The sequence below is a fragment of the Triturus cristatus genome, chromosome 7 (genome assembly GCF_964204655.1).
Source record: "Triturus cristatus chromosome 7, aTriCri1.1, whole genome shotgun sequence".
Classification (NCBI taxonomy): domain Eukaryota; kingdom Metazoa; phylum Chordata; class Amphibia; order Caudata; family Salamandridae; genus Triturus; species Triturus cristatus.
Window position 1 is genome coordinate 1,169,607,067 of NC_140590.1, and position 16,262 is coordinate 1,169,623,328.

A 16,262-nucleotide genomic window follows, 5' to 3' on the forward strand; every position below is an offset into this window, starting at 1 on the left:
TACAGGTTTGTAAATCTTTTTAATACAGTGGAAATTTCTGTTAAATTACTATTGATTACTTTTCAGATTTCTTTATGCATGACTTTTTCTACTCAGTGTGATATGCCTAGGTATCACACTGGGAGATTTCCTAGATAAAAGGTAAGTAAAGCAGTTTTCAATAATTTGCAGTTTTTCAAGTTCTCATACAAAGCCAATTCCACACTTAAATTTTCAAGGTAAAAGAGTCGATGTATTCCTACGGAGAAAATAGGGTTATCGGTTAACAGGTAAGTACTTGGTTCTGGGAGTTGGTATTCTGGCGTTCAAACCAGGTTTCCCACAGGGTTCAGGATACGCTCTCAAAGCACCCTCAGCTGCACTAGGGCAGAACGGGTGCAGAGTGCCGACGCCCAATGTTATCCGGTGGGCGATAGGGGCCTCCGGTTGGTGGCTGCTCACGAGCAGGCCACAAGTGTGTGGGCGCAAAGCTCCTGGTGTTAGGCTCAGGGCAAAGGGGGATCCGAGTTAGCACCAAAAGTACACCCTCTGGGGCGGCTGGGTGCAGGGTGATGTTCTGGCGTCGGATGCTCTGTTTTCAATGGGGATTCTCCGGTTGCTACAAAGACTGCAAGCTCATGGACGAAGATTTTCTGGAGGTGACCACCAGTTGGAGAAGTAAGTTGGGATGCCTGGGGATGCTGGGACACCATCGGTTGGAACACCTAAGGCCGTGGGACTTCAGGTGCAGGGGTGTCTTTAGGCATCAGGTTTTCTTACCTGCTCTGGTCACGGTCTGGGAGTCCTCCAGAAAGAGGCTGCATGCTTCGCTTGGAGATTCGAGGTAGGTCAGAGATCACTACATCTCAGGTCAGGATTGCTGGGGCGGACCTCCTCAGGGTGATGGGCCACGCAGGCTGTGGGTGTCTGGTGCAGAGTGGTGCAGACTCGCGGATTTGGCCAGAACCAGAGTATGTGGGTGAGCAAATACGGTGCTCACGGAAAACAAAGTCTTTGACTTGGAAGGCAGGGCAGGTCCTCTGGGTTCTTGAGGTTGCTGGCTACAGGACTCACCGGGATTTCGCTGTAGCAGGTTTGTGGTGGGGACCGGCTGGTAGGGCTGGGGCCAAGTCAGTGGGCGCCCTCCTCTTTTTAGTTTCAGCACGGGTTCTTTAGTCCTCCCTTTTTTTTTTTCTTCTTGTCAATTCTTGTCTGAGAGGCAATGATCTGAAAGAAACACGTTAGTTAGATTCCTCACCTTAGAATATCCCCAGGTGTCAGACTGGATCCGGAAGATTTTTCGTCAGCAATACCCCTTGCGCGTCGCTAGGCGTCGTCTGCGGCTCCGCGTCCGTCGTCGGCGTCGTGCGCCGGGATGACGTCGTCGGAGTACTTAGACGCCGCCCTCGCGCGCTGACGTCAGTTCTTCTTTTTTCCGCGCCAGTAAGCGCAGATCCGGGAGAGCTACCCCTTTTAGTCTTTTTTGACCATTTTTGATCCTTGTCTGTCGACATCTGGTGCCGGTAGGATGCCTGGGTTCAAGGCTTGCGAGGATTGCCATCGACTGATGTCGGTGACCGATCACCACCGCCGGTGCCTCTACTGTTTAGGCCCCGACCACGACGCGGAGTCGTGCAACGACTGCCAGGCCCTGACTTCGAAGGCTAGGCGGGAGCGGTCCCGCAAGCTTCTCGAGCTTCGCCACTCGGCTCCGCGTCGTGCGCGATCCCGGTCCAGGAGGAGGTCCCAGGATCGCTCGCGGAGCCCTAGCCGACGCCATCGATCGTCCGGCTCCAAGTCGTCGGGTAAGTCCAAACGCTCGAAGTCCAAGAGGCGACACCGCTCTTCGGACTCCCCTCGCCGGTCGCGCGACTCGGCCGAGGGTCAGGGTGGTTCCACCCCCGCGGCTCCGGCGGTGCCGCAGGCGCCGCGTCCGCCCCCACACCTTCCGGTCCCTGGGACTGACGCGGCGCCGGCGGAGATCAGTGCCTTCCTCTCGGCCATGAGGAGCCTGGCCCCGCCGTCGTCGCCCGCTGGCGCGCCTTCGGGCCCCGCGGACTCGACTGGGCGACCTTGCCTGCCGGCGGCTCCGGCCCCGGCGCCGTCGACGACTCCGGTCTCGACGCCGCAGGTCCCCGCGAGGCCCATGCCTGGGCCCCCGTCGACGCCGGTTGACCTAGTCACTCCTCCACCGGCGCCGGCGAATGAACCACCGACGGCGCCGCCGGCGCCCACGCCTACACCTCCGGCGCCGCCGACGCCTTTGGCGCCGACACCGCCCCAGTTTAGCCCTCCTCCGGACCCGGCGCCGCAACGGCGTCGACCGACGCCGCATCCGACGCCGCTTGAGTCCTACCATCTCTACAGTCCGGTTCCGATCGTTTCTCCTGTTTATCAGGAATCGGAAGATGGGGGCGACTGGGAGGGGTTCGAGGACCCTATGGCTGTTCAGTCACAGCTTTCTCAGGACTGGGCAGATGAACTGGGGGAGGCCAGTGGGCTGGACACCTCGCCAGACACTGGATTCACTTCTCCTCCGACCGTGGCTTCGGAGGAGGGTGCAGCATTTTCTGTGGTGCTGCGCAAGGCGGCCGAGGCCCTTGGGCTCGAGTTGCCTGCCGTGGCTGTGAGGACTAACATCCTCACTGAGGTGCTTAAAACCTCAGCAAGCTCCACTGAGCCTCTGCTGCCGTTCAATGAGGCCCTCACTGACGTTCTGCAGGGCACCTGGTCCAAGCCCTCCACAGTTCCTCCTGTGGATAGGAACGTTGCCAGGCGCCACCGCCCTGCTCCGGGCGACCCCAGTTTCCTGTCACAACACCCCACCCCCGAGAGTCTGGTTATCCAGGCCTCTACCTCCCAATCCTCCTTCCCGACCGCTCCGCCGGACCGGGATTCCAAGAGACTCGAGCAGTTTGGCAAGAAACTGTTCTCGTCCCTTAGTTTGGGCCTGCGGTCCTTGAATACCGCCTGTCTCTTGGACCGTTATTCCCATTCCCTGTGGGATACGGTGGAGGACGTGCTGCCCCTGTGTCCGGAGGAGGTCCGGACGCGTCTTAACCAGGCTTTGGCCGATGGAAGGGATGCAGCACGGCACGCCATATGATGTGGGCTTGACACCACGGACTCGCTGGGTCGGGCGATTTCCACCACGGTGGCGCCACGCCTGGATGCGGTCCACGTCATTTTCCGGGGATGTCCAGAACACCCTCATGGACATGCCCTTTGATGGCACTCGCCTGTTTGGTGAGAAGGCGGACAGTGCGCTGAACCGCTTTAAGGACTCCCGGGCTACGGCCAAGTCCTTGGGCCTCTCGGCTCCGCGGGCGCACACCTCCGCTTTTCGCCCCTTTCGTGGCCAAGGAAGGGGCGCCTCCTCACGTCCGCAAAGCCACCAGCCGCAGAACCAACCTGCGCGCGGTCGCGGACGTGGTTTCCGCCGTGGCGGAAATGGAGGCCGACGTGGTCAGCCCACTTCCACCCCGGCAGCATCCGCCTCAAAGCCCTCCTAGTCCGAGCTTTCAGGCCCATACCACGCCGGTGGGCGGCAGAGTTCGCCATCACCTGCTCCACTGGCGGTCCATAACATCGGACAGGTGGGTGCTGCAAATCGTCCGAAGGGGCTACTCCCTCCCCTTCGAGACGACCCCTCCAGCCATGCCACCGCAGCACCACCGTATCTCGGGGGATCATTTGAATCTTCTCCGCGAGGAAGTTTCGGCTCTCTTGGCCAAGGGGGCCGTCGAGCGCGTTCCGAGTCCAGCAGTAGATCGTGGTTGTTATTCCCACTACTTTCTGGTTCCCAAGAAGGGCAAGGGGGGCCTACGCCCTATCTTGGATCTCCGGAACGTCAATGCCTTCCTCCGAAAGGAAAGGTTCAAGATGCTAACGTTGGCTCAGGTTCTAGCTGCCCTAGACCCCGGAGACTGGATGGTAGCGTTGGACTTGCAGGACGCATATTTCCATATCCCCGTCCTGCCGGCCCATCGGCGTTACCTGCGGTTCACGGTGGGCCAGGAGCACTTTCAGTTTACCGTGCTCCCCTTCGGCCTCACCAGTGCCCCTCGGGTGTTCACGAAAGTGATGGCAGTGGTCGCAGCTCATCTGCGCAGATCAGGGGTTCCAGTCTTCCCCTATCTCGACGACTGGTTGTTGAAGGCGGGCTCGCCCCAGGCAGTCGTCTCCCACCTCCAGACTACGGCGGATCTCCTGCATTTGCTGGGGTTTTCCATCAACGTGCCGAAGTCACACCTGAGTCCCTCTCAGACGCTCCTCTTCATCGGAGCGGTTCTCGATTCGGCGCAGTTCCGGGTCCATCCACCGGAACAGCGGGTCCGGGATATACAGGCCCTGATTCCCATCTTTCGGCCTCTATCCCGGGTTTCGGTCAGGCTAGTGTTGCGGCTTCTGGGGCTGATGGCCTCCTGCATCCTACTAGTGCATCACGCCAGGCGGCGCATGCGGGCTCTGCAGTGGGACCTGAAGTTTCAGTGGGCCCAGCATCACGGCAACCTGTCCGACCATGTCTTGATCTCGGAGGGCACTGCACAGCAGTTGCAGTGGTGGCTCACGGACCGCGAGTGGGTCAAGGGCAAGAGCCTCTCCCTTCCCCAACCGGAGCATGTCGTAGTGACGGATGCGTCCCTCCTGGGATGGGGTGGCCATATGGGAGAGGCGGAGATCAGAGGCCTCTGGTCTCCGGCGGAGTCTCGTCTCCACATCAACCTGTTGGAGTTGAGAGCGATCCGGCTTGCACTGAAAGCCTTCCTTCCCTCTGTCAGGGGAAGTGTCGTGCAGGTGTTCACGGACAACACCACCGCCATGTGGTATTGCAACTAACAGGGCGGGGTGGGGTCGTGGACCCTTTGTCAGGAGGCTCTGCGCCTCTGGACATGGCTGGAACACCAGGGCGTCACCCTAGTGGTTCAACATCTGGCGGGCTCTCTGAACGCCAGAGCAGACGAACTCAGCCGCCGGTGCATGATGGATCACGAATGGCGTCTGAACTCCGAAGTGGCGCAAGGTCTCTTTCAGCAGTGGGGAGAGCCTTGGTTAGATCTATTCGCCACCGAAGAGAACGCGCAATGTCAGCAGTTCTGCGCGTTGGAATTTCCAAGGCGGCACTCGCTCGGCGACGCTTTTCGTCACGAGTGGAGTTGCGGTCTGTTGTACGCCTTTCCGCCTATACCACTTCTGCCCAGAGTGCTGAAGAAGATCAGGCACGACCGGGCCCAAGTCATCTTGGTGGCTCCGGATTGGGCACGAAGATACTGGTATCCCGAGCTACTCAGTATGTTGACCGATCCCCCGATAGGTCTGCCCCTTCGGGAGGATCTTCTGTCGCAGCAGCAGGGGACGGTCCTCCACCCGAACCTGTCCAGCTTCCACCTCCATGCGTGGAGATTGAGTGGCGGCAGTTGATGCCATTTGACTTGCCTCCTGAAGTCTGTGATATCATTCTGGCAGCCAGGCGTCCCTCCACAAAGTCGGTATACGCCTGCCGGTGGAACAAATTTGTGGCATGGTGCACAGCAAAGGCTGTGGATCCCCTTTCCGCCCCTCTTTCTGAGGTTCTCCTCTTTCTTCTTTCTCTGGCCCGGCAGGGCTCTGCCCTGGGCACCCTGAAAGGTTATCTTGCTGCCATCTCCACCTTCTTGCGGCTGTAGGAGAGTAGGGTCTGCAATCCTATGATCACCCAGATTTTTTTGCTTTTGCTTCATTGGTTTACGACTTTCTCCGGCTGTGGGCCTGCCAATCAGACCCACAGCCTAGCTGTTCTCTCTCGAAATTAACACACATGTACGTTAGGTGCATCCACTAATTGGAACTGGGCCACCTTGTCAGTCCCTGTCTCAGCATACCACAGGTATCCAGGGCATCGGTGTACCCAGGGCCTACCAGGGGCTGAAGCATGTATTATGCCACCCCTGGAATGGCCGCCCAAATCTGACACAACTGGCTGCACGACAGCTGGGGCCACGTGGTGTAATCACCCGTTGCTGTAGGTGTAGTATTCCTACACCTAAACCCTAAAATGGACACATGGATTCCTATCAGTCACTCCTATAGCAGGCCTTATCAATCCTGAAGGCAGAGTGCAGGGAATCATGTGGGACGGTGCTCTGGCGCGAGCTGAGCCCGTCGACGGCTTGCGGAACCAAGCCCTAATAGCCGTTCCATGGTGACGCGGGCCAACTACTTTTAATGCATTATAATCCTTGCGGTTATTTGCTAACTTTGGCATCGCATCACCTATACATGTCGAGTAAGGTGTCATACGAATGGGAATACGAACCCCTCGCCAGTCCTGGTGACGGGGTTAGCATTCCCCCCTTTTAGAGGGACACGACATGGAAGTAACCTTGAACCCCGGTTAAAGTTGACTCACGCCTCAGCATCACAAAATGGATGCTGCCACCAGACACAAGTCTGACCTCCTGCTGCTGGGGGACCTTCCAGCAAGGGGAGCTTGGACAAAGGGTTTCCTGTCGAGGGCGGTGTTAGCACCGTCCCAGACAGGGTTTGTGTATCCCAGGTAGGCAGGGCTGAAAGGAAGGTGACTGCAAGTAGCAACCTGGTGCTCACTGTGCATAGCCCGGCTCAAACCAGTTTCGGGGGCACACCAGCCCCTGAGCTGGCGCGAAGCCGGACAAAGGATAGGGGTGTAACCACCCCCCTCCTGGCTCCACCCATAGGTAGAACCTAGTCACGGGCCAGCCCCTTTTCTTAGAATAAAGGTAGGAGCGAGTCCCCTTCCCAAAATTGGATAATCAGATAATCGGGTAACTCCGAATCACGAACTACTTTCCACGAAAGGAACTCTTGACTATTTCTGAAGACTCTCCCTTGTGGCTAAGGAGTAGCCACCCTGCACCAGCAGGCACCATCTAAGCGCTTGCGGTTTGCTGTAAGTCTCTCCTACGGATCAAGACTGCCCAGCTCGACGAGACCCGAGTTCCCTGCCATCTCTGACCTTTTACCTCCCTCATCAGCTCAGCTGAGAGTCGTAGGTGTGACGAGACCTGCGGGACCGGCTATCTTCAGAACCTGCACGACGCTTATCTAGCACGCCCACCGAGGGACCCTCGAGTGAGTGCACCTAGGGTTTGAGAAGCCCTAACCCTGAGCAGCTCCAGCATCGAAGTCTGCCTCCCCAGCATCCCCGAGATCTGCGTGGGGGCCCTTCCGCTCCTTGTTGTTCACCGCGTTGTTCGACCACTTGCCGACCGGCTTGTGGCCCTCTTCACGACGCACCACGATTGTTTCATCGCTAGTCTGGTTGCTCCCGACTGGCTCTTGCTCCCCTTCAACAGAGGAGTACCACGGACCCTCCTGGTCCACTCCCGACGCCATCTTGACTCCCCCGCTTGGGTGGCCACTGCCAAGATTCGCTGCCCCTTCCTGGGCCCAGCATCATCGACAGCAGACACCTTCGTGGGACAGCTCGCCCTCCATCCGGGTCGCCGCCGCGCCTCCTGGTCCGAGGAACAGCCGAGTCCGACGTCACCCACTCACCTGGTCGAGGTGACTTCAGCCGGTACCCTCCTGGTACCCACACGATCGCTGGCTAGCGGTTGAGAACTGAGTCCCCTCTGCTTTCAGGTTTTCCTTCACCACCGATCCAGGCTTGGATCGCTCTGAACATCGTCACTGATCGCCTGCCAGCAACTTCTTCTTTCAGGCTCCTGAGACTACACGAGGACTCCCGACATCTTGACGAACTTCACGCAGCCGCAGCCTCCGGGCTAGGTAACTCGAGCATCTCGGTGCTCCATCGCAGGTTCGCTCTACAAGTGTCCAGTTCCTTTTTCGTTTAGTCCCACTGATCGGATCACTCCGGGATCAGTATCTCCAGACTCTAACCATTCGCATTTCACTGTTAGTGTAGGTGGTTTCTCGTGCCCCTCGGGCATTTGTGTAAATTGTGCAACTGAAGTATTTTCCTAAGAGTTTTGTAGTGTGCTTAGCTCCCTGACTCATAAAGAGCCAGGGTAGTCTTGTTATAAATAAATATCCTTTTATTTTCATAACAACTTGTGTGGTGTCCTTTCACTTGGTGTTCAAGGGGTATATGTGATGGTAAACAGCTGGCTTAACACGCCCTCTAGAGTTTAGCCTAAGACTGCTCGTATCCACGCTACTAGGATAGCTGGTCAAAAAGGTTGACTTACAACCAATCATCAATAAGGGTCGTTTGGAATGATACACAGTGATCACTAGAATAATGAGCACTACATATCAGGCCAACTTCTCACAGCGGCTTCCTGATCAGCCTTCTCTTTTCAAGTCCCCTGTGGTTACACGCTTTCTCAAAGGCATTACACACACGTTCCCTCCTGTCCCTTTTGTAATGCCTCAGTGGGACTTGAATCTGGTCTTGACATTCTTGATGTGCGCTCCCTTCGAGCCTCTTCACAATTGTCCCCTTCGTCTTCTGACTCTTAAGACTGCTTTTCTGGTAGCCATCACCTCGGCTAGACGGGTGAGTGAGCTCCAGGCTTTATCTTCAAAGCCTCCTTTTCTGTCTGTTCATCCGGACAAGGTTGTCCTTCGGCCTCGTCCTTCCTTTCTTCCTAAAGTGGTGACTCCATTTCACCTTGGGCAGTCTGTCACCTTGCCCACCTTCTTTCCGCCTCCGCATCCTTCCAAAGAGGAAGAGAGGCTCCACCGTCTGGACCCAAAACGTGCGCTCTCCTTTTATCTGGACCGCACAAAACAGTTCCGGGTGGACGACCAGCTTTTTGTTGGGTACGTGGGCGCTAAGAAGGGGAAAGCTGTGCACAAACGGACCATCTCTCGGTGGGTCGTTTTGTGTATAAAAATTTGCTATTCCTTGGCTAAAAAGGACCCTCCTGTTGGGCTGCGTGCCCATTCTACTCGGGCCACGGCGGCTACTACTGCCTTGGGACGGGGAGTCCCTTTGCAGGACATCTGTCAGGCGGCGACGTGGGCTTCGCTACACACGTTTGCCAGGCATTATTGCCTTGACAGCCAAGTCCGGAGGGATGGCTTCTTTGGCCGTTCTGTCCTCCAGGACTTTCTGGTGTGATCTTGGTTCGCAGACCCACCTCCGGGGATGGTATTGCTTGGGTATCTATTCTAAGGTGAGGAATCTAACTAACGTGTTTCTTTCAGATGAACAAGTTACTTACCTTCGGTAACGATGTATCTGTAAGAAACATTAGTTAGTTAGATTCCTCACCGACCCACCCATCCTCCCCGTTCTGCGAACTGACATCTAGGGTTAAGGTTATCCTTTTCAGGCCCCTAGATTTTATTTTTGGCACCAGTGTCGGTCTTTGAATGGCTCTGCGTTCCTGGCGCGGAAGGCTATGTACAAGAACTGACGTCAGCGCGCGAGGGCGGCGTCTAAGTACTCCGACGTCATCCCGGCGCACGACGCCGACGACGGACGCGGAGCCGCAGACGACGCCTAGCGACGCGCAAGGGGTATTGCTGACGAAAAATCTTCCGGATCCAGTCTGATGCCTGGGGATATTCTAAGGTGAGGAATCTAACTAACTAATGTTTCTTACAGATACATCGTTACCGAAGGTAAGTAACTTGTTCTTCAGGGTTGCCCCTAAATACTAGATCCGAAAGAGGCTATTAGTTATGGATTCCTTACCTTAGAATTACCCCCAGGCATCAGACTGGATCCAGAGAATTTTTCTTCAGCAGTACCCCTGCGTGTTGGTAGGTGGCGTCTGTCGACTCCTCGTTCGTCGTTGGCATCGTGATCGCCGGAGTGACGTCGCTGTATCTACTTAGACACCACCCCTGATGTCAGTTCTATCTTTTTCCGCTCCAGCTTTTTGTCGACTTCTTTTATGAGTTGTTAGACTCCTGGTGCAAATGATGTCACATTGATGGACCGGCTTCAAACCTTGTGACTTCTGCCACAAGTTGATGTCTGTCATGGACCCGCATCTCGTGTGCCTCTGATGCTTGGCGAGTGACCACATCCCGAAGTCCTGCTCCGACAGCCGGGCCATGAACCCGAATTCTTTTTGGTAGCGGACCCGAAACCTTCCCAAGGCCCGGCAGTCAGCTCCGCACTCTTAGAGATACCGGTCGAGAACGAGGTCACTGAACCGATCGCGAAGTCACCACCATAACTCCTCTTCGAAAACTTCGTCTTCGGGTAAGTCGAAGCACACGAAGAAGGCGGAGAAGCACTGTCGCTCTTCGCCTTCTCCCAGTCCGTCGGCCGACGCAATGCGGGATGCAGAAGGTAGTCCGGCTCCACCCGCGGAGCCTGTTGGGTCGGCTCAGAGCTTCCCTCCTTTCTCGGGAGCTGGGACGACCCCTGCCCAACTTTGTAGCTTTTACGAAGCCCTCCACTCCATCTTTGGGCAGCCGTACTCCGCCGGGGTGCCTTCGGACCCCGCAGACTCAGCTGGAGGTTCTAGGCCTTTGATTCTGGTGGCTTTGGTCCTGGCGCCGCAGGGCCCCCAGGTATCCAGGCCTGAATCTGGGTTGGCGCCGGTCGACCTTACGATACCTCCTGCGCCGAATCCATTGGCGACGCCTCTGTCCCTTCCGACGCCGGTTGTGTCCCCAGCTGGCGTTGACCCTGGCCACCCCCTCGACATGGACATGAAGGCGGACGTACCGGCTTGACCGGTACTTTTGTACCTCTGTTCTATCCTGGCATTCCTTATTGCCCTGAGAGGAGGGTGAGGAGGACTTGGGGGGCGGGGGGGGGGGGGGGGTTCTATTGACCCTCTAGCAGACCAGCTGGAAGAGCTGGACTGAATGGAGGATCTGGGTGAGGCCAGTCGTCTGGATACATCCCCAGACCTTGGTATGCTTTCTCCCTCTACCATGGCTACGGAGGAGGGAGCCTCCTACGCTGGGCTGTTGCATAGGTCGGCTGAGTCCTTGGGCCTTCAGTTACCTACGGTTCCCAGTCAAGACTAACCTCCTAACTGAGGTGCTTCAACCAGCAGCAGCCTCTTGGGATCCCCTGCTGCCGTTCAGTGAGGCCCTCACAGACCTCCTTCTGGGCACCTGGTCCAAGCCCAGCACAGGAGTTCCTGTGGATAGGATGATTGCCCACCGCCCATTCCCGGGTGACCCCAATTTCCTCTCCCAACACCCTACACCTAAGAGCTTCTGCTCACCTAGATAGGGAATCCAAGAAGCTGGATCATTTTGGGAAGATGTTTCCTTCCGCCAGCTTAGGACTGCAGTCTGTGAACACCGCATGTCTCTTGGGCCATTACACCCACTCTGTGTGGGACATGGTTGCGCAAGTGCTGCCACGGTGCCTGGAGGAGGCCCAGGCCATACTCTCCCGTGCGGTCGCTGAAGGGAGGGATGCAGCAAAGTTCGCCGTTCTCTGTGGGCTGGACACCGCTGACTTGCTAGGCAGGACGATTTCAATGTCAGTAGCCCTGAGACGCGACGCCTGGCTGAGGTACTCTGGCTTCTCGAGCGATGTCCAATCGACCCTTTTGTACATGCCCCTTGATGGCCGTCTCTTGTTTATCGACAAGGCGGACAATGCGCTTGAGCGCGTCAAGGATTGTAGGGCTACGTCCAGATCCTTGGGCCTTGCTACCACCTCTCACCCTGCACAGTCTGCTTTTACCCCTTTCATGGCTACGGAAGGGGTGCCTCACCAAGTTCCGCCCAGAGCCACAGTCCTGCGCAGGCTTTTCCAGCCTCTGCGGTGCCGGGGATGTGGGACCCACCGCTGTGGTTCTGGGGGCTAGCGGGCGAGCCAGTCCACCAGTGCCCCCTCTGCTGCAGCTATCAAACCTTCCTAGTCCGACCTTTCAGGGCCACCAGTTGCCAGTGGGCGGCAGGATTGGCCATCAACTCCCCCACTGGCACAACATCACGTCGGATAGGTGGGTTTTGCAGATAGTCCGAAGGGGCTACACCCTCCCCTTCGAGACTTCCCCTCCCTCCATGCTACCTGCATTCCATCACATGTCGGAGGATCATCTGGCCCTTCTCAGTCAGTAAATTGCAGCTCTCTTGGCCAAGGGAGCCATCAAGCGAGTCCCTGTGCCAGAAGTAGGTTGTGGCTGCTAATCCTACTACTTCCTGGTGCCCAAGAAGGACAAAGGCCTGCATCTTATCTTTGACCTCAGGGATGTCAACCGCTTCCTTCAAAATGTTGACATTGGCTCAGGTTCTATCTGCCCTCGACCCTGGAGACTGGATGGTAGCGTTGGATTTGCAGGCCGCTGATTTCCGCATCCCCGTCCTGCCAGCTCACAGGATTACCTACGGCTCATGGTATGCCACGAGCATTTTCAGTTTACCGTGTTTCCCTTTGGCCTTACCAGCGCCCTTCGGGTGTTCACTAAAGTGATAGAGGTGGTCGCAGCTCGTCTGCGTAGAGCAGGGGTTCCACTCTTCCCCTATCTCGACGACTGGTTGTTGAAGGCGAGCTCGCCCCAGGCTGTCGTCTCCCACCTCCAGACAACGGGTGACCTCCTGCATTCGCTGGGGTTTACAGTCAACGCGCCGAAGTCCCACCTGCACTCTTCTCAGAAGCTCATGTTCATTGGAGCGGTTCTGGACACAGCGCAGTTTCGGGCCTATCCTCCCAAGCAGCGATTCCGGGATATTCGGGCTATGATACCGATGTTCCAGCCACATCAAAGTTCTGGAGTACCGGACGATTTGTCTAGCACTGAAGGCATTCCTTCCTTCTGCCAAAGGGAGAGTAGTGCAGGTGTTCACAGGCAACACTTCCGCCATGTGGTATTGCAATAAACAGGGCGGAGGGGGGTCGTGGACCCTCTGTCAGGAGGCCTTTTGTCTCAGGAAATGACTGGAACATCAGGGCATGTCCCTGGTGGTTCAACACATGGCAGGTTCCCTGAACGCCAGGGCAGACAAACTCAGACTACAGGTGCTTGATGGATCACGAATGGTGTCTTCACTCTGAGGTGGTGCAAGGTCTCTTTCAGCACTGGGGAGAGCCTTGGTTGTATCTATTTACCACCGAAGAGAACGTGCAATGTCAGCAGTTCTGCGCGTTGGGATTTCCAAGGCGGCACTTGCTAGGCTACACTTTTCGTTGCGAGTGGAATTGTGGTCTTCTATATGCCTTTCCGCCTATACCACTTCTGCCCAGAGTGCTGAAGATAAAGCGCTACCGGGCCCAAGTAATTCTTGTGGCTCCGGACTGGGCACAAAGTGGCTGGTATCCCGAGCTCTTGAACATGGCCATCAATACTCCATTGAGACTGCCCCTTCGGGAGGCTCTTCTGTCGCAGCAGCAGGGGGACGGTCCTCCACCCCAACCTGTCCAGCCTCCACCTCCTTGCGTGGAGATTGAGCTGCAATAGTTAACAGCCTTCGACCTTCCTCCTGAAGTCTGTAATGTTACCTTGGCAGCCAGACGTCCCTCCACCAAAACGGTATACCCCTGCAGATGGAACAAATGTGTGGAATGGTGCACAGCAAAAGCTGTGGATCCCCTCTCTGACCCCCTTTCTGAGGTTCTCCTCTTCCTGGTTTCTTTGGCCCAGCAGGGCTCTGCTCTGGGCAACCTTAAGGGCTATCTTTGGGCCATTTCGGCCTTTCTTAGCCTTCCTGATCTGCCTTCTCCTTTCAAGTACCCTATTGTAAATTGTTTCTTTAAGGGCATTACTCACCTGTTTCCTCCTACTCCTTTCGTAATGCCCCAGTGGGACTTAAACCTTGTTCTGACTTACCTTATGTGCGCTCCCTTCGAGCTGCTACATAATTGTCCTCCCAGACTCTTGACTTTAAAGACTGCTTCTCTGGTTGCCATCACCTCCGCTCACAGGGTGAGTGAGTTTCAGGCTATTTCTTCAAATCCTCCTTTCCTTGCTGTTCATCCGGACAAGGTTGTCCTTCGAACTCGACCTGCTTTCCTTCCCAAAGTGGTTACTTCTTTACACATAAGACAGAACATCACTTTGCCCACCTTCTTCCCACCCCCGCATCCTTCTAAAGAGGAGAAGAGGCTCCACCGTCTGGATCCAAAACGTGCGCTTTCCTTCTATCTCGATGGCACAAAACCATTCCGGGTGGATGACCAGCTCTTTTTTGCTATGTGGGCGCCAAGAAAGGTCCGGCCATGCAGAAACTAACCATCTCTCGATGGGTCGTTCTTTGCATCAAAATCTGCTACTTCTTAGCGAAAAAGGAATTTCCAGTGTGGTTGCGTGCCCATTCCACCAGGGCGACGGCAGCCACTACTGCTGTGGGACGTGGAGTCCCTCTTCATGACATCTGCCAGGCAGCTACGTGGGCTTCATTGCACACGTTTACCAAACTCTATTGCCTGGACAGCCAAGTCTGGAGCGATTGCTTCTTTGGCCGTTCAGTTCTCCAGGACTTTCTGGAGTGAACTTGTTTCGCAGACCCTCCTCCTTGGTTGGTATTGCTTGGGTATCTATTTTAAGGTGAGGAATCCTTAACTAATTGTCTCTTTCAGATGAACATGTTACTTACCTTCGGTAACGATATATCTATAAGTGACCTATATTAGTTATGGATTCCTCACCGCCCCACCCATCCTCCCTCTTCTGTGAACTGACTTCTAGGGTGAGGGACTTCCCTGCAGGGCCCTAGTTTTATGCACCAGTGGTCAGTGTCTTGCATGGCACTGCGCTTCTGGCGTGGAATGTTGTGTAAAGAACTGACGTCAGCACACAGGGGCGGCGTCTAAGTAGATACCGCGAGGTCATTCCGGCGACATTGACGCTAACGAAGAACGTGGAGTAGACTGACACCACCTACCGACGTGCAGGGGTACTGCTGAAGCAAAATTCTCCGGATCCAGTCTGACGCCTGGGGGTAATTCTAAGGTGTGGGATCCATAACTAATCTGTCTCTTACAGATATATTGTTACCGAAGGTAAGTAACTTGTTCATTAGTTACTTTGGTAAAACCTTGAGCGATCTACACATATGACCCTTTGCTGAATTCAGACTGTTGACTACTTGTCAGAAATATATAGCTTTCATGCATCACTCATGGGTTTTTCACTGGTTTGCACCACAAACTGAAAGTAGGGTGAAAGCACAGAAAAATGGTAAAAAACCTCTTTGAAAAATACCAAAATTGTGTTCCTCACTGAAAAAAGTGACGCGGATTGCGACCACTGCTGTTGCACTGCTGCGAAGGAAAAAAAGTCTTCCATATAATCCAATTTTTCATTTTTAAAGCAAGTAGTCCAAAGTGAACCAAGCTAATTAAACCTGTAGTACTCATCATCATCTTAATCAATATGTAGAGTCAATCCGGAGACAGCTGAAGTTCACTTGATGTTTATTTATGCATTTTCAAACGTTTTCTGCAGCTCATCCAAGCTTTAACATAAACGTGTGCAATTTTGCAATTTTCCATGTGACCCAATGCATTTCGAACCAATAAGGTTCTTCGTCAGGGGTTACTGTAAAAGATTAAAAGCATGCTCTTAGCCATCCACTCCAACGTGATAGACTTAATGATTCAAAAACAAAAATTGTCATCCCTTTAAAGCTACGAAAATCCCCACCCTTAGCCACCCTCACTGTGTCCCCAACGATGTGAAAACAAGAATCAAACACTCAAAAGTCTCCTCTCATAAGTGAAACTTATACACGATATGAAAATCAAATGTGCCCTTTCAAAATACCCCAGCTGTGTTAACGCATAAAATGCAGAAAAACAACTAAAAACAACCTTTCCCATTACGCAACCAAATTATCCCATTTTACCTAGTGAAAACAGCTACAGCATTCTGCTCTCTTTATGCCTTCCCTCATTCTCGGCAGAATCGGTAACATTACTTGCTGTGTTTCTGTCAGCTGAGAAGAGGGCCACGTTAGTACATCAAACAGTTTGTTGGTGCCATTTTTATGTGGGCTGGGGAGGAGAGGGAAAAAGGGCAAGGCGAGAGGAGAGATGGGGAGGGAGAGGAGAGGATGTAGAGAGAGAGGGCGAGGGGAAGGAGAGAGGGGATGGAGAGGGTTGTAGTGAGAGTGGGGCTAGGGAGGAGGGTGGTATGAAAAAGGGATGGGAGGCTAGCTTCGAAAGGGTTAAGGTTATGCAGTTAATTATATCCACTGCTTCCATTGTAAAGTTGATAAATTTGTGAAAACTTGCACTCCCTGGAAGAGCTAATTGCACCAACTTTGCCTAAATTAACAATCATTATGATTCAGTAGGTATCCACTCATGTTAAAAGGTTAACAATTACTGGCCAAGATACCACTGACATGCTTTTAATGTGTTTTAATCTTGAATTTGTTGCTACCGTTTTTATATGTCAAGGGGGGAGAATACTAGATGTTAATGGTTG

The 16,262-nt window shown here is 54.6% G+C and overlaps 1 protein-coding gene across 1 annotated transcript in view; it reads left to right on the plus strand.

Annotated features, from left to right (window-relative positions):
* The window catches only part of SRCAP (Snf2 related CREBBP activator protein), a 1,742,136-nt gene that overhangs the window by 1,629,026 nt on the left and 96,848 nt on the right, over window positions 1–16,262 (plus strand). The window lies entirely within an intron of this gene.